We start from the raw sequence: 18,279 nt of genomic DNA, 5'->3' as shown, positions 1-18,279 counted from the left end.
AGAGAGAGACAGAGCATGAGCAGGGGAGGGGCAGAGAGAGAGGGAGACACAGGGTATGAAGCAGGCTCCAGGCTCCGAGCCGTCAGCACGGAGCCCGATGCGGGGCTTGAACTCACAGACCGCGAGATCATGACCTGAGCAGAAGTCGGATGCTAAACCGACTGAGCCACCCAGGCGTCCCCTAAAGTTTACTTATTTATTTTGAGAGAGGAAGAGAGAGAGAGAGCTTGGAGGAGGGGCCGAGAGGGTGGGAGAGAGAGAATCCCAAGCAGGCTCTGCACTGTCATCGCAGAGCTGGACACGGGGCTTGAACTCACAAACCTCGAGATCGCGACCTGAGCTGAAACCAAGAGCCAGACGCTAAACCGACCGAGCCCCCCAGTGGCCCCCAGATACCTTTGTCTTGATTGGCCATTAGTAGGTGCTCATACTGAGCGCATGAATGAGTCACAGAGTACTAAATAGCACTGGGTACCTCCCACCACCCCCCTCACACACACACCACGTGCACACACCCTCAGCAATGCACACACACACACGTGCACACATTTATACATACACTGTTGTATCCACACCCTGCACCCGACACAGGTGTCACTCAGCCGTTTGTACACAGAGGCTGCGGGATCTGGGCAAGGTGCTTCAATGGTCAGACGTACCAAAGTGCAAACTGATCTTTTTTTGCCTGTGTCAGGCACGTCGAAGGGTTGGGAAATGGGTCCGTCCGTGGAGGCATCTGCTGTCTCCTTGGCCGTGCCGTTTAAGGCCTTGTAGTACGTAGAAACGAAATCTCCGAACAGCGAGCCAATTGGGTCTGATCAGATTAGTTAACAACATCGGCACAATCGGCGAAGACGCACGTTCGGATCTTTTCGGCCGTAGTCGTGAAACAAACTCCCGGCCGCTCTGCTCCGGCGCAGGCTGGGCATTAGGTAAACCGTCGTCACATTTTTCCCAGGCATGCGAGGGTGCATTAAGTCGATCTACATGCGGCGTGAGCTGGGAGGCTCACCTGCCCGGTCGCCTTCCAGGCTTCATTTGTGGAGTGGCCCTCCACGGGCCAGTGCCCCAGCCCCCCTCCGCGGCCTCTGGGGCTGCCGGTGCAGAGGCGAGCGCCATCCCGATCCGATCCACAGAGCTGGGGACGATTGGTTTTCTCATCCAGGTCACTGGAGTGGCTGCCGGAGCTGCATATGAAATCTACCCCGGCTGATTATTAGAGCATTAGAGATCCCTTTCGGTGCCTGCATTTTATCCCCCGCTTTCATATTAGTAACCCTTTTTATTTCCTAATATCCCCTGTGTCTGACAGTGCGTCCTAACCTCTGACACCAGGAAGTCAGTCAATAAACCCAGCGCTCTTTGATCCGCAGGATTATGGGATTGCTGTTTATGCAAAGGGAAACATCAGGATAAGCAAATACGGAAGAGAAAAACCCCTCCGGACCAGGGGAGTTTGAAGACGAAGAAGAAACAATTCCACGGCATTTGCAATGCAAACCGTACTGGACATCTGAGCCTAATTTATCAGTTGTGAGAAAGGAGACCAGAATCCAGACTAGCGGGGGCATTTCTGCACCATAATTCACGATACCATGTGACTTCTGGTGATTTGCGGCAAACGTACTGCCCCCGGTTATCCATCTGTGACCCTTCTGGTGACACAAGGAAGTGTCTATCCTTGTAGCATTTCTCAGCAAGAATACCCTCGAAGACTCAGCAGCTGGAAGCGATATTATGTTCCCGGCGCCGCCTCTCACCACAAACCCAGGGATGGAGAGGCCATCGCAGCGGCTGCACCTTTCTACCCGTGCTCCTTCACCATCAACCGGGCAAAAGAATGCCGATCTCTTCAGACATGGATGGACGTTCCTACAGCACCTTCCTTAACTCCACAGGCTCTGCTGTCTATTTCCCGGTGGCCGCACACTCCGCTTCTTGCGAGGGGGGCTTTTATTCTCAGATCGAGAGCTGTCCAAGGTGGGTGAACCAACAACGTGCGTTTGAGACCCAGGGCTTTCTCTGTGTCATTTCCTTGGTGTGTTGGGAAAGCCCTTTGAGCCATTGTTTCAATCAGGCGGGAGGCTCAGACAATGGAAAATGGGAAATACCAGCACGGAATTGCGACTAAATCTTCTCTGACACTTCACGTATGCAAGCTTCCTCAGTGATCTCCAGAGAGAGACCTCTCCGTGGAGGCCAGTGCTCTGCACATAGACCGGGCTCCGTTTGTCTTTGCGGTGTTCCCCAATGAGAGAAGGCGCACTGGGTAAGGGGTGAATACTATTTTGCGACATAGCATATTTTTTTTTATTACTGTGCATTCCATTTACCTCTCACCCATACAGATACAGAGTGGACCCATGCTTTTTCATCTCCGGGGAAATCTGTAGATGGGAAGTGTGTTTCCAAGAACCCAGACCCACCCTGAAGATTATACAGGAGCCCCTGAAGGGAAAAACAAGGAGAGTGAGACGCGATGTCTTAGAGGAGGCAGAGAGAAGGAGGGCCTCATTCTTCCACCTGGCACCGCCCCCACAGCCATGGACTCTGCTCTCCATGGGGCATGAGGGGACTGACAATGGCAGACCTGTCCCGTTGCTTGCCGGTCCCCTGCAGAGAGGGTGAGACCGGGAGCGAGGACCTGGAAACATTTCCATGTTGGAAGGCTGGAACCTCAGAAAGCCACGAGGCCTGTGGGCACTACAGGCTGGGGGACCTTGTTGGTGACCTCAGGGGGCTGACAGGACATTTTGCCTCCAGCCAGCTCTTCTTGCCACCAGGGAAGTATGGAGAAGCAAGACAGTCTCCCAGTGATGTGGAGAGTTGTCAACAAGCCGGTCCCATGAGATGAGGGTGGAGAAGGGGTCCCCCAGTAGGGGACCCTCATGGGGCCCACAGGGCAAGCAGTGTGTGCTTATGACTTTCAGTCATGCTACCTTAAATTATTTTCAAATTACTTTTTCAAGGGAGAAAAAGGTAATTGTAAAAAAACACAGAGAACTCATGATGTAGATATTCCATTAAGAAGCTGTATCAAAAATAATGCTTCTCAAATAAGGGCTTCAAATTACTTTTAATTTCAGAAAAAAAATTTACAATCATTTGCCAACTGCTTTATGACAGACAAAACATCAAACTTGGTTGTATTTCTGAATGATTTTATGTTGATTGCCAAGATCTATACTTTGAGAGAACAGATTCCTTTTTCTGTATTAACATCTATCTACTAATTATGTCTGAAAGTGTTTACTTTAAAAGTTATTTTCTTACATGGGAATTGTCTTAACTTTGCATCTGATTTTTTAAAATGTTTATTTATTTACTTTGAAAGAGAATGACAGCATGAGAGCCCAGGAGGGGCAGAGAGAGGGAAAAACAGAATCTCAAGCAGGCTCTGCACTGTCATCATGGAGCCTGACGTAGGGCTCGAACTCACAAACTTTGAGATCATGACCCGAAACAAAACTGAGAGCTGGACGCTTAGCTGACTGAGCCACCCAAGTGCCCCAAGTTTGCATTGATTTTTGAATACCACTGATATAACATGTTATATGAAAGTACATGTCATATATATAAATTAAAAATAATTTATTTTAAATAGGCTTGCTTTGCTAATATTTGTTAATACTTTTACAAGAAACTTGGAAGCACAACCTGAGCTTTTCATGATTATGTATTTAGTTATATTGAATTAACATACATTAAGTTAATTTTTCAACAAATCTCAAAAGAAGCTTACTTTTAAGTGAAAAAAAAAAAAAAGAGCTACCACTCATTTGAATTATATAATTTGGAAGATTCCCCTAGAATTCCTTATAAGTTAGTAAATAATATTATCAAAGAAACATATGTCATCTTCCTTGATATATTTAAATACATATACTATTAGAATATGAAAATGTCAAAGTAAAATCACAAAATAAGGGCATGACCCATGATCTTATTTTCTACCCGGTTTTAAATGAAATGTATCCTCCCTTCTTGTCAAATCACCGAATGCTAGAACAAGCGTGTCAGATCTGCAACCCTGTTTGTGTGGGAGGCATTTGATTGCAGAGGTGCTGAGAGCATGTCAGAGCTTCAGGATCAATCTGTGGGAAAAGCGCCTTACTGCTCATTTATGGGCAGTGCCCTCAGACCCCAGAGTTCTGTGGTGATCCTACCCACTCTTCACAAAAGGACACCGTGGGGTGATGCCTCACTGCCTGGGGAACCCTAAGGGGTTCAACTGTCTCCCTGTCCCAGGGACCTGGCTCCACAGTGACCCAACCTCAGGCAGGACCTTCCACAAGGACGAGAGCTATTATTCAGCCAGGGCAGCACGAACCCCAGCCTGAGGGCCAGGAAGCAGTCAAGTTCTCTAAATCTTAGTGTCTTCCTTTGTAAAATAAAAGGATTCTGATGGATGCATTCAGGTCCATGCCACTTGAAGACACGATCGAGGGAGGGGAAAACCAGCTGGTAACATGTGTGGGAAAACTGATGGGTCATAAAATAGCAAAAACAGCAATAACAACTAAGCATCTCCTTTTCTCCATGTGGCAGTAGAAATTGCAGGTGGATTAGTGTTTGATGTCAAATCTGGAAGCTGAAACCTTGGGGTTGGCAAAGCCATTCTAAATACTAGAGTGCAATCAACACCTCCAAATGAATTACTGAGGTTTAACATTGTAAAAATGTAATATAATTTGTCAAAAATACCATGACCGATAAGAAAATACTACAAATTAAGTTTAAAAATGCTTTGTGTATAGGAGTGCTTGGGTGGCTCAGTTGATTAAGTGTCCAACTCCTGAATTCGTCTCAGGTCATGATCTCAGTCTGTGAGTTCGAACCCTGCTGACAGCACAGAGCCTGCTTGGGATTCTCTCTCTCCCTCTCTTCCTGCCTCTCCCCTGCTCACACTCTCCTCTTTCTCAAAAGAAATAAATATTTAAAAAAACCTCTATGTATAAAAACTCATAAAAACAACAAAAACACATATGAATAAAAAAAACAGTCTGTGAATATTGCATTTACAAAAGACGACATACAAAGAAGAATAAAAGCATGTGAATTATTTAATCATAGTAGTAAGCCAAAACATGTGTGAATGCAAATAATGGGGATTACCCCAGGTCACCCATCACATCAGGAATCATTTACATTTTTTATATTTGAGATATCAGGAAATGTAACTTCTTATATATGGATACCTGGTGAGGCAAAGTGAGGAAAAAAGGAATTGAGGATGTTGGCAATATTAATGAAGAGCTGCAAAGGTAGACTTGTACTTTGCCTCATAAGCTCTACTTCTAGTAAGTTTTCTTAAGTAACTCGTCAGTTATACAAACCTCTGGCACAATACAATTGTATTGAAAACAGTGACATAATTCATAAAGACCTTTGCATTTAAGGATGAAATATCCCGTTAAGACATTTGCACTTGTGTTCTCTGACAGAAATGTTCTTCCCCCAGATACGTGCATGGCTCGTGCCCTCACTTCACTGTTCTCTGCTCAAACATCATCTCTTAGAGACCAAGTACCCTTGCCCACCTACTTGAGATAGCACCCTCCTGCCTCCCGTCACCACCTGACACCCGCGCACTTTATGGCCAGCCTTGTGCACCCACACGTGAGCTCCCCCGACGCTGGGCTTGGCCGTGTCTGTTCCTGCTCGAGCCTTCCTGCTTGGAACAACACGCAGCGGGCACTCGATGAGTGCTGAATGGAGTCAACACCATCTTAATACATTCCCTCAACTTGCTGAAACATATCCAAGGTGCATATTATCAGACCCGATTTATGAGAAAACAGAGTCTCAGAGTGGTGAGCAGACAAAATCAACATCACACACCACAATCCAGCAGAACTGAACAGTGGCCCCCGCCATGTGATTCCAGGTCAGGGAAAGAAGGGGTATGTGAGCTTCTTTATGGGGTTGCATCGTATCCGTAGGATTGGCGGACCATGATGGGTGGTGGGCTTGCGGTAAGGAGTGCCATTTAGGAGAGTTTTAGGAGGATTAATCTGGTAGAACATAAAAGATGAGTAAGAGTGGATTAAGAATAGAATCAAAATAAAGCAAAATCATTTTGCTTAACCTGTCAACTCTAGGAGTTGCCTCAGTCTCTCAAATTATTTAATAACGTTTTCGGTCTTATGTAAGCATGCACAGAATTTGTCAATTTAGCCAAATATCTAAATAGTTCCAGATACGTGAATAAGTAAGAAGATGTTGAAAAAATAGCCACATATCTAATTACCTTTTTGACATTGCTTATCATAGAACGTGGAGCATGATTTTGTCTCTGTGTTATCACCGCATAGCTCTTATTAAATGGTTGCCAACTAGTTAATGCCTTGAATAGAGCTAGATAATGCTATATTCTTTTGAGACAGAAATAAAAATTAGGTTATCACGTGTTTTCACTTATGAACATGACCAAATCGGTAGGGGCAGGGTATGGGTGGGCCAACCAGGGAAACCTTTATCAGGATTTGGAAATTATTGGAAAAGGGCACAGAGGTGTTAGGATTTTTCATTACTTACTTTCCCCCCAAATTATCTCTTTTCTTTTTGGATTTATTTACCTATGTTTATTTATCTTCTTAATTTTTTTTCTGCTGTCTGTTGAAGCTTGAGAAGGAAAATCTGATGCACTCACACCGTCAGCCCACTGGATGGTTTAAGACTTACCCATGTGGCCAATTCCCATCTCCATGGCATGAAATAACCAGCTTAGCTGGTCTATTTCCCTCTGTTTTTTGCTTCAAACTCAACCTGCCACTTACCTCCTCACACACTAAGGGGCACCTCCTCATTGGTCAGGTGACATGCAGTATGACTCATGGGGAAGATTCCAGAGCAAGGGAAGCACAAAATCTAGTGTCAACAGTTAGCTTTGTCGCTTGAGGCGGGTCTGAGAAGCTGTGAAATCCTAACCTTTCGCATCTCTAAAACGGGGTCATGGTGCTTTTTTACCACATGAGGTTCCCGTAAGACCAAACAGATGGCACGTATGAAATGTGTGGCCCGTGTCTGGACACAGCGTGTGTGGAGAAACGTTCGCTCTGTCGGCTGTCCGGCCCCTTCTGAGGCGATCTGACACTTCAGGTAGACTGCCTGACATCTGCCACGTATGTCTGAAGAATTTGTAGGAAAACCCAACAGTCCAATTCAAAATTCCACTGCACAAACCGCAAGTCACACACTGTGCCCATTGTCCAGATGGGAAGTGTTCAGGCCTGAGGGAAAGAGATATTTATTGTAAATTGAAGAGGCAGAGGAGAGACTCAATCTTGTTGGAGCGTTGAGACAGTAAGTTGCTGAAGACTCGGTAATTTGGTTCAGAATTTATTGAATGCTCTATTTTATCAAAGATCCGAGTTTATTGACTATTGGATTCACTCCGTGTCGGGATGTAAGAGTCGAGGCAGGTGCAGGGAAGGAGGGATATGCACCTGGGGCCCGGTGCTGTGTCGGCCCCTCCCCCAGCAGAGCATTTGGTTCCAGCAAATCCCCAGCACTTCCTTTGTTCTTGGCCTCCTGGATCCCAAAATCACCCTTCAGAACTCCAGCTCAGAACAGCAAAGGCTGGTTCCACATCTTCACGGCAAGAGCTGGATGCAACATTCGACTTTTAATTTCTCATGGGAAAGAAAAAGCAGCATGTGAGATAGATATGCCTGTACCCCACGCGTGTGTGGGAAATGCCCACAACCCATAGGAAGGGCTTCTCCTTCCCACAGGCCTTTGATGGTGTGTCTGAGTTCATTAAACACTCAACTGGCTCATTTATTTATTTTTGCTCCGAAGCATGAATGGGGTCGATCTCGGGGTCTCTGCCGTATCACAGTAAGAACAACAGCGGACATCTAAATTGATGCTGAAAGCCTTGAGCGGAAGAGAGCCCTCCTGAGGGTCCCCATCCCCACAGCGGATGCCCAAGACCCACACCCACACCTCTCGGGGCTCTGCTGGAGGATTTTCTTCCAAAACCTGGTCATATGTGTATAATATACTTCATAGCTGCCATTTCAAACGCAAAACTCATTCTTGAGGATAAATACCCAAACACCGGCCAGAAAAAAAGAGTTTCCCTCCAGGCAAAAAGTTTTCATGACTGAAATATCTCCTTAATGGACCCTTCATGATGTACTCAGGGATTTCCAACCCCCCCGCCCCCTGCCATCAGGTACATACGCATTGTAAAATTTATTTTGAAGTTAAAACCTTTTCTTTCCTAGTGTGTTGTAATCGGAATGTAACTAGGCACTGTTTGATTATGAGTACACATGGGGGGTGGAAATTAGACATCACAAAGTGCCCCTCTCCCTGGGGACTCGCTGAACTCACCCATTCTCTCGGGGGCGCAGGTGATGCGGGCAGGAGGGTGGCCACGTTTACCTCAGGCAGGGCACCTGTCGTGATAAAACCCTGGGCCCAGCCTTGTTGCAAAACCGTCGCTGCAACTGATCATTAAAATAATTATGGAAGGTGCGGCGCCTGGGTGGCTCAGTCAGCGAAGCCTCCGACTTCTGCTCAGGGCATGATCTCCCGGTTCGTGAGTTCGGGCCCCGCGTCGGGCTCCGGGCTGACTGACGGCTCGGAGCCTGGAGCCTGCTTCGGATTCCGTGTCTCCCTCTCTCTCTGCTCCTCCCCTGCTCGTTCTCTGTCTCTCTCTCTCTCTCTCTCCTTCAAAAATAAATTCAAAAAATTAAAAAAAATAAAATAATTATGGAAGCGATAGGAAAGCATAATAAGGAAAAAAAATCTAAGAAGTGATTCAGAAAATATTAGAAGCCACTGCTCAGGAAATATTCCACTTCGCTAATTGCATCTCTATATGTGAAAATATCGTGTAATTGTTCAAAGATGAAAGTCTCCCCACAGTCTAAATTCCATCGCTGTGTGATATTTTTCTTTATTTAAATGAAGTAAATGTGGCAATTATCACAACATAAAAGAGATGCTTAGTTTTAATCTAAAGAAGAAGTGTTGCCATGCACTCTCAAGGCTCCACCACGCAGACTGGTTTCCAGACGCGGCCGAGCCTCCCTCATTGGCCCAAATAGAACAATCTTGGGCACATTGTGGAATCATGTTTCATACTTCGAGAGGAAAGTGTTTTTTTTGTGTTTTGTTTTGTTTTTGCTTTCAAAGAGGGTTCACAGAGCATAACTTCGTTCTTCTTCCCTGTGATTCTGTCATATTGCATTGAAATCTTGCCCTGGGTCTCCCATCAGGCTGGTGCCCTCACACTCTGGAGGCGGTGGGGAGACACCTGGGTGGACCCTGGGCGAGGGCGGGGACAGCAGAGCTGTGTTGCAGGGGGAGCAGGGAGGCGGCCCCCGCCCGGAGCTGTGGCCCGGTGAGCAGTTCCCCGGGTTGGACACAGAGCCTGGCGCGGCCAGCCCCTTGATCAGTGTTCTGCTCAGATGCAGAGCCTGGCTGGCTCTGAAACCGGGGTCTGGAGTAGAAGTGCGAAGTGGAACAAAGCTCCGGGGTCCTGACTGGTGAGCGGTGGCCCGCCATGGCCCTGTGGCCTCTGTGCTGGCGATCCCAGGGCCCCGCGTCACCCTGGGAAAAACCAAACACTTGCCGTTGTGTTTGGAAATGCTATAGCAGAGACTTTACAGATGACTAAACACAAAAGCACTTAAGCCTTCAGCTTGCTGATGGAGAGGGGGACACAGGAGAGGGGCGGTGGCCACAAGGCGTCAGGGACCGCTGGCCCTGGGTTCTGCTGGGTTTGGCTCTACAGTCCGAGGCAACTCCTTACGGGGTCGCAGCTAGATGGGGCCAGCCTCAGGCCAAGGGTTCCTGGGCCACCGCTGAGCCTCACACCCACTTTGGGGCACAGGTCCTTGTCCCCTGGTGCTCCAAGGGTGCCAGGGGGAGGTGGACAGGACAGTGAGCTCTCTTCAAGCCCCTGCTACTCAGAGCCCGGCTCGCAGGAGCCCAGGCTGGGAGGGGCCGGCACTTTCTCCAGCACAAGCCCCCGAATCGGTCCTGACTGGGCCAATGGCGCCAGCTATGTCCTTGGTCCCTGGCTCCAGAGGTGGAATCAAGAGCCCTCAGTCACAAGGGGTGTGCAGTCAGACAGCTCCGACAGGGGGACATCGGCAGAAGACGTTGGTTCTCCAAACCAAGGGTGGTTCGTGAGCTCTTCTGGTTCTGTGGTTTTGGCTTTAATCTCACTGAATTAACACCTCCCACAACCTGGCTCTAACTTCACCTGCAACCTTGAAATCTGTTATCCCTCCCAACACGCACTCATAATTTTATTGCATAACGAACCGAATCCAACTGAATGAGTTTAGTTCGCATATATGCATATCTTCATCTTGAGGACCTTTTTTAGTATAAATGGTTTTATCGCCAGAAACACCATGGCTTCTATCATTTAGAGATGTCAACAGGAATTAAGTAACGTAGGCACATTCTGTTTTGTTTGGATCCTACAGAGGAATGATCTATGGGGTTGGCTACTCTGGAAATTCTCCTTGGAGGTGACCCGGGTGCCCTGTCGCTCTCAGAGGCTCGGGCCAGACAGGCCTGTGACTGCAGCCTGGTTCCAGACCTTGAGTCTGGCCCAGGAGCAGGGTCAAGGGTCCGCTGATGTCCACAGGGACCAGCCCCTTGGCCCTTGGGAAGTCGCATTAAGACCTGGGACATGGAGTCTTCTGTGCCTACTTTCCTTGCCCTAGTGTTTCTCTTCATAGTTTGGGGGTGTCACAGAGAAAAGCAGAAAACAAGTCGCTCTGGTCCATCCAGATGTTTGCCAGGGTCCTGGCTAGACGTGGTCAGCTCCGTCTTGCCTCGGTGGTTTACAAACAGACGTAGACCCAAGAGAAAGGTGAAGACCCAGAATTCAGTCCTGGAGAAGGAAACCCCTTCGGTGTCCTAGGACAATGCTTCCTTCCTCGGGGGAGGCAAAGTTAGGGGCTGAGTGGCACCTTCAAGATCTCCCGGTGACAGCGTTGTCCACCTGCCCTTGGGGAAAACGGAGCTGGCTCTGGGGAAAGTGCTGGAGTCTGGGCCACCTGTCCAGGACAAGAATTTGGGGGCGCCTCTCTCTTCTGCTCTTATCCCCAGAGACCTCAGTCATGAGAAGGGAAGGCAGCGTGAAATGTCACGGGGAGGCCAACGAGATGGTGACAAAGGAGAGCCGGGGGGGGGAGGGGGGGGAGGATATGACATGACCTTACTTGCAAGGAAGTTGCTTGAAATTTATTTCTTACAAAAACTGCCTTGTTAGATTTTTCAAGTTGATGCTGAAAGGCAGGTGATGTAGGGCGTTAAGGCTTCATCCTCCACACCTAAAATGCTGCCTACATTTAAAACAACAGTGGTGTGAGCCCTTGAATTCAGCTTGGATGTGGGAACGTTTTGTTTCAGGATGAACAGCACAATGGAAATCTGAAAATCCTCACCAGCAACAAGCTTGGGTCGCGGCCCGTAACTTAGCCCACAGTTTTGCCCTGTACATATATTCCCGTCTAAACGTGACCCCAAAAAAGTGGTTCGTCCCATCTGTTCGTGTCAAGCAGGCAGCCCGCCTTTCCCACGGAAGGCAGCTTTCCGGCTGCGGGCGCAGAGGGAGGCTGTCCTGGGCCCGGGCTCTCCTCCGGGCGGGCGCGTCCCCTCCGGCCCCGTCCGGCCCGAGATAACCCTTGGTGGTCCCTCTCGGGGGCAGTGCCATATAATTCTGGCAAATTAATGTCGTGCAGGACAAGTTTTCACAGACTCCTCATCCATTACTGAATAATTTTTCTCAATAAGAGCACTCCGTAAGTCAAACAAAGCCCGCGTGCGGCTCAGGGAGCCGCTGCGCTGAGTGCATCAGGGTTTATTTTTCTGGTGAAGAAAATAAACTATTACTTTGACTAATAACCACAGTGGAATGCGGGTCAGGAGCGCCGTTCGCTGGGCCTTGCCAAAAGAAACGGGTGCCGTGGTCCTCTTGAGATCCACGCTGGATCTGTGGTCACACAGACAGGCTCTCAGGCCTGGCCTGTGTCAGGACTGAAAATCTTCTACATCTGCAACGTGGGAGAAAACCACTGTGGTTTCGTCGGGTCTGGAGACACACAAGCGACCACAAAGGTTTGTTAGTAAAATATGTCATTCTTAAAAGAAAATTGTTGATTCTCCTGCTTAACCTTTAGAGAGCGTTTAATACTTAACATTTTTTAAAATGTTTATTTCTTTTTGAGAGAGAGAGAGAGAGAGAGAGCAGGGCAGGGGCAGAGAGAGAGGGGGACACAGGATCCCCAGCAAGCTCCAGGCTCTGAGCTGTCAGCACAGAGCCCGATGCGGGGCCCCAACCCACAAACCACGAGATCGTGACCCGAGCTGAAGTCAGACACTTAGCTGACTGAGCCACCCAGACACCCCATAGAGTATTTAATATTTTAAACTGTTAAAAAAAAAAGTGCATCCAGATAGCACCGCGTGTTAGGTAACAGTGTTTTGGAACAAGAAGTTTGCCTAAAAAATGGAGCTTGCTCGAAAGGATGTGTTTTTTTTGTTGTTGTTGCTGCTGTGGAAGAAGAAGAGACTTTGACAAGCCAACCCCTTGCTGAGGCCCTCTGCTGGCTTTCTCCGCAGAAGTTTCCGGACGGCATGGACCCCTCCTCTGAACTGGGGACACTCGCCGTTTTTTCTACAGGCTTTTCATTTCTGTTTCTGGAAGACTCTTTTCTGAGTTATTAAAAATGGGCTACAGATTGAGAAGTCTTGGAGATGTGTCCTCGCTCCAGACTTCAAGGACATTAGCCTTTTACTGCAGGGTGTGGAGCCGTGAGTCCTTCTGCCAAATAACGCGGCTTTTCTCCCCCGTTGTTATTTTACATACAGACGTCCCACTCCGCAAGTTCAAGCGTATTCATCAAACGACGGGCCCCAGTTTGTATTTTTTGTACGAGAATAAACACGTTGGCTGCTTTTCCACTTAATATCCTCTCGTAAATGGGGTACCAATTATGAAATCTAGCCATTAGCGCATTTCCACGGTACTCATCATCTCATGCCCATTCATTATGATCTTGTCTGTGTATTTATGGGGTCTTTGTGTAGTCTCTTTGGTTTTGGTTTTACCAACACCGATTTTTTTTTTCAGTTTATTTATTTTGAGAGAGAGAGAGAGAGAGAGAGAGAAGGGGAGGAGCAGAGACAGAGAGAGAGAGAGAGAATCCCAAGCAGATTCCAGGTTCTGAGCTATGAGCACAGAGCCCGATGCAAGGCTCAAACCCACAAACCATGAGATCGTGACCCAAATTGACATCAAGAGTCAGATGCTTAACCAACTGAGCCACCCAGCTGCCCCTCCACCAATGTCCATTTGTAAAGTGACTGGTGAATTCCATGAGCTAGCAGGGAAGGACCAGTGGAACATTCTCCAAAGCATCCCGGTCCCCATGCAGATCTGGAAGCAGACCGACTCTGTCACGGGTGGTAACATCATTGTTCTTGTCACTCCTGATCATTCTTCTCCTCTTCCAGTATTTTCCTTTTGAGAACTGATAAGCCAGGGGACTTTCATATATTGCTTTATCATATACTGTTCCCTTTATTTCTGACTTTTTGGTAATTCTCTGTGACCTTCCATAGCCAGCAGCAAACACTTCATAGTGATTGTCACATGCCACATGCTTACACACGCATGTTCAGGGTCCTTAGAGCCCGGCAGCAATGTCTGTGTGACTCTCCCCTCCTTACAGGTGAGGAACCAAGATGGAGGGCAGCAGGTGTCTGGTTAAGGGTGGGATGCCACGGTCTGTGACCATGTGCGGCCTCTGCTCTGAGACTGGCCCCCTTGGACGTTGCTGGGCCAGGGGCTCCCCAGCACAGTCTGAACGTCTCTGCATACACATAACGTGGGTGTTTTAGTTTTTCTGCGTTGTCGTGTTTTGGGGTTTGGAGTAGAATGGGCAACCTGATGCATCTGGGAACCTCTGGACTTTTGAGACTCCTTGAGTGGTTTCTGTTCACATTGAGCACAGAGTCTGAGGTCACTGTGCTTCCTGCTAACATTTGTGTCACTCCTATCGGTGCCAGAGGTGGAGCCTGGGAACCCAGTGGATGATTTCCTTCCCGTATTGGCTCCTTTTGTGAGGCGGCCAGAGCGATGCTGACATATAGGGTCAACAGTTTCCCTTGAAACATGGCAGCGGTGGCCGATCCCCTAAAACATAACGTGCTGGAGAAACACAGAGGGGAAGCCATGTCCAGTAGCTTGAAATGACGGCAGATTGGATCAGCTGCAAGTAGGTACGCTGTGATTTCATCGTCACCGAGAAGCACTGTATCTTTGCGTCTGTAGAAACAGGTAACATCAGGCCACAACGTTCTTATGACATGCCCGTAGAGTAAATAGACACCTTAACTCTGAAAGTGTCATCACCCTCACAAATGCCTCTGAAAGGGACAGAACAAAGTACGCTCAGCAAAGAGTTAGGCATTCTTCCGCGGGCATGAATACACAGGAGTGTTGAGAAAGTGCTGTGTAATGTGAGGGTGCTCAAAGCTTGAGTGTCCAGGTGGTAAGAGCATAGCAGAACTGGGTCTCTAACCCAGACACGGTGGCCGCCTCTCCTCTAGGAGGGAAGACGGGAGAGGAGAGCTGAAAAACATAAAACGCGACCTTGCATGGAGACGTGCAGCTCCGGAGCGGAGGGGGACCCGTGAGGCCGGTGGGGCTTCACCAAGGCTTCCCCGTCTCCACCCTGTCCTGGGAGCTGTGCCCCGGTCCCCCTCTGGTTGCTTCAGCCCCTTCGTGAACCTCCAGGTGGTCCCTGGGCCACCCTGAATACACATTATTGGAACCTGCACGACGTGAAGAATGATTCCTGACTCCCAAACCATAAACACACAAAAACACTTCTTAACTTTTGAGAAATAAATAAAACTAGGGCTGTTCTTTTTAATTGTTTTGTTCAGAGTGATATTTGAGATCTTAATTGCCTGCTTCGATAACACCATACTTGAATTACTTCCTGGATTTTGATGAGCACACAAAAGTTAAGTTATCTTGCTCACAACACCGCTCCTTTGGACTTTCGATGATCTAAATGACGAACTAGTACTTGTGTGAGGTGACAGCGGGTCCCCAGTAGAGGCGGGACCACTTACACCCAACCGACGCCCTTCCCTGTCTGGTACCTGTGTATCTACCGGGGAGAGATCGACACTGAGCGAACGAGAGGAACCCCCTCCCCAGCCCCTCCCACGACCAGCCAGCCTGGGGCTCCGAGCCACCATCCGATATCGGTGCAGGTGTTCTGATTTGATTCCTGGTCAATTCTCATTTTATATGTATAGGGGTGTTCCTTTAGCGGGGCAGTTAATAATGCTGTCCCCAAATCAGGCCTATGGAATGTGAGTCCCCACGCCCCAAGCATGAGCCCTGCAAGCAGACCCTACTGGTCCCAGCCCTGCCAGGACAACAGTGGAGGCGCCCGGTGATGCCAGCCCAGGGAGGTGCACGAGCCCCACCGTCCTGGTGCTGTCCCAGCTGCGCCGAGGACTCAGTCACAGCCGCGACACGCAGCCCAGTGCCCGGTGTTGGCCGGATATCTGCACTCAGCTGCAACCCTGATGGCAAGTCCTTGGCGACAGGTTGTTCAAGGGCCAGGACTAAACAAACACACTGGCCCTTCTCGAAAGTTCGGAGAGGCCAACGTTGCTGCTGACGAGCAAACAAAAACAAAATCATTCCCGTGTGAGGAACGAGGGGGGCGGGCAGAGCTCTGCACAGAAGGCCCTTCACAGCTTCACATAAAAACAAGCCCCAGATGCCCGCACCCCCGTGCAGACAGCAATGCGTGTGTGGTGTGTGAGGGGGGGCCCTGCCGGGGTCACACGGGGTCGCACGCAGGGCACGGGCAGCACATGGTGACAGACACGTGGTGACAGACACGTGGTGACAGGCCCGCGGGCACACGAAGGAGCCCATCGGGGTCACGGAGACTCAAGACTGTGGGCTTCCAGAGATGGCGTTCAACTCGCTTCTTTATCACTGATTTTAAATGCTAGTGATGTGTGCGTCCATTAAGCCATTTTGAAAGCCGTGGGTTTAGAGGAACACGTGGTCAAGGGACTTTGGTGACAAGATCTCAAGCGGCTAGAGGACAGCAGGAGATGAGAGCCAGCAGCCACATAACCCAGTGGCAGGCAGGCCCTGGTCTCCCAGGCTTTACAAGTCCTTTCCTGAGAGTGCCTGGGCTCTCAGCTCGTTCCTTCACAAGCAGATGGGTCCCCGTGTGTCCTTCTCATCATGCTATCGATGCCCTACTTCTCTGGGCAGCCCTTTGTTGTCCCTGCCAGGGGCTCAGTCACAGCCACTCTATCTGGAAGCAGAATGTTTGATTGATTGCAAGTACGCGCCATTAGAACGAGTGTGACCAGTAGCAGGAAAACTTAGTCAATCACACCCTATGTCAGTAGCTGTGGGCGGTGTCTCCTTCCACAGTTCTGGGGACCAGACATTGTGGATTCCCTCCCATACAGAGGGGACAGGGCCCACCCCTATGGTTCCACCACCTGGTTAGCAGTGGGGCCAGGATGCGGCCACTTTGTCACGGAGCAGGGGAAACAGTGTCGAAAAACAGAGTGGCCCCCACCCAGAGTAGAGGCGGGTAATCTTCAACCTCCTGCAGACCGATGTAAAGGGACAGGTGTGATGGGGGAAGGTCACACCGTGGCTGCGACGGGTCAGGAAATTCTTTCTGAAGAAGTGGCTGTGGGGCTGACAGCTGGGGACCGTCCGGAAGGATGGGGATGGCAAACATCAAATGTCTCCAAAATGTCCTGTGTAACATGACGCAGGACTGTCACCATTGAGAATGGTACTTCCAAAAAGTTATCATCAATGAATCGATTAAGTTGCAATATGGAGAGAGTAGGACACGCAGGGATGTGGTGGAAAAACCAATTAAAATACAAGCATCCTGGAAGGATGCAGTCTGACCTGTGAGTCGGCTAGCATTGCTTCCGATTATATTTTTGAAAAGGTCACCCCTCGTTTCAGGGTAGCTCAGGTGTTTACATTCTGGTTCTCTCATGTTTGCCGTGCATTTTCACAAACTCTGAGTTTTGCTAGCTTCTGAATACGCACAGAAACCTTTTCTTGTTCTAGAGAAACGTCCCCCTGAAAAGTGGCTTTCTGAGGCTACTGAGACCTCAAAATTTAATTTTGCTCCCAGATCAGGCTGTTAAACAGTAAAAATAAAGCCAGCGGAATTCAGATTCTTTTTGCCCACTTCCTGTCATCACAGGTTTAATGTATAACAAAGAGAGAAAGTAGCGAAACTAAGGCCTGTTCTCATCCTTGATGGGCACATCCTCTAAAGTAGAAACAGATTCTTGGGTTTATATTTTTTTTTCTTTTTATGCAAACTTCTTCAGAAAGACATTTCTTGGCACAATAAGTTTGATTTCCAGTCAGCACCCATTTAGAGAACAGTAAGTCCCTATTTTTTGCTTTTTAAATAAACATCATTTACATGCTTCATCGGAAAATGTGCAAGAAATTTTCTAAGACCTGGAAGGAACTCATGAGTTTCTGGAACTCAGCCTCTACCTGAGGGACGCTCTACACAAGGTTACTTCCTTGGCGGGGGCTGCTCGCGGCCAGGCGAGTGGGCTGAAGAAACAGAAGTGAGTGTTTAATGGTGGGGTTTTCAGGAACTCCGGACATTCTCCCGGAAGCCTTTCCTCCAGGGTGCCTCCCAGGGTTACACTCCCTGAACACGCGTGGGGAAATGACGGCCCCCCAGTCAGACAGGAGCTGAGACCCTGCCAAGGCGAGTGCACGTCCTGTGCTGAAAACCAGTCTTGAACTCCAGATCGCCCTAGTCTTAGCAAAACCCTTTTATTGGTGCTGAGAGATGCACTTTCTTTTTCTTTGAAGTGGCTTAAAACCCATCAAATAGATGGTCAGTTTAGTCTGAGACCTTGGGAACTGCTTTTATCAATGATCAAAATGTACCTCCTCTAAGTACTGTCTGTCCTTCAGCACTGGAACGTGAAGTTCTGACAGGTTTTCATAATAAATCAGAGAGAAGTGATTCTAATGTTTCCTTAATGTCACTTAAAACTAGAAGTGTTTGTAAAAAACTTTAAAAAAAATAAAGAAAAACTTTTTAGGCACTTTTTTTTTCAATTTAAATTCAAGTTAGTTAGCATACAGTGTAGTCTTGGCTTCAGGAGTAGAACCCGGTGATTCATCACTTGCATACGATAACCTGTGCTCATCCCAACAAGTGTCTTCCTTAATGCCCATCCCCC

Source organism: Panthera tigris, chromosome A1 (genome assembly GCF_018350195.1).
Source record: "Panthera tigris isolate Pti1 chromosome A1, P.tigris_Pti1_mat1.1, whole genome shotgun sequence".
Lineage (NCBI taxonomy): Eukaryota > Metazoa > Chordata > Mammalia > Carnivora > Felidae > Panthera > Panthera tigris.
The sequence above is the reverse complement of the archived record's forward strand: the minus strand, read 5'-3'. Positions refer to the sequence as shown.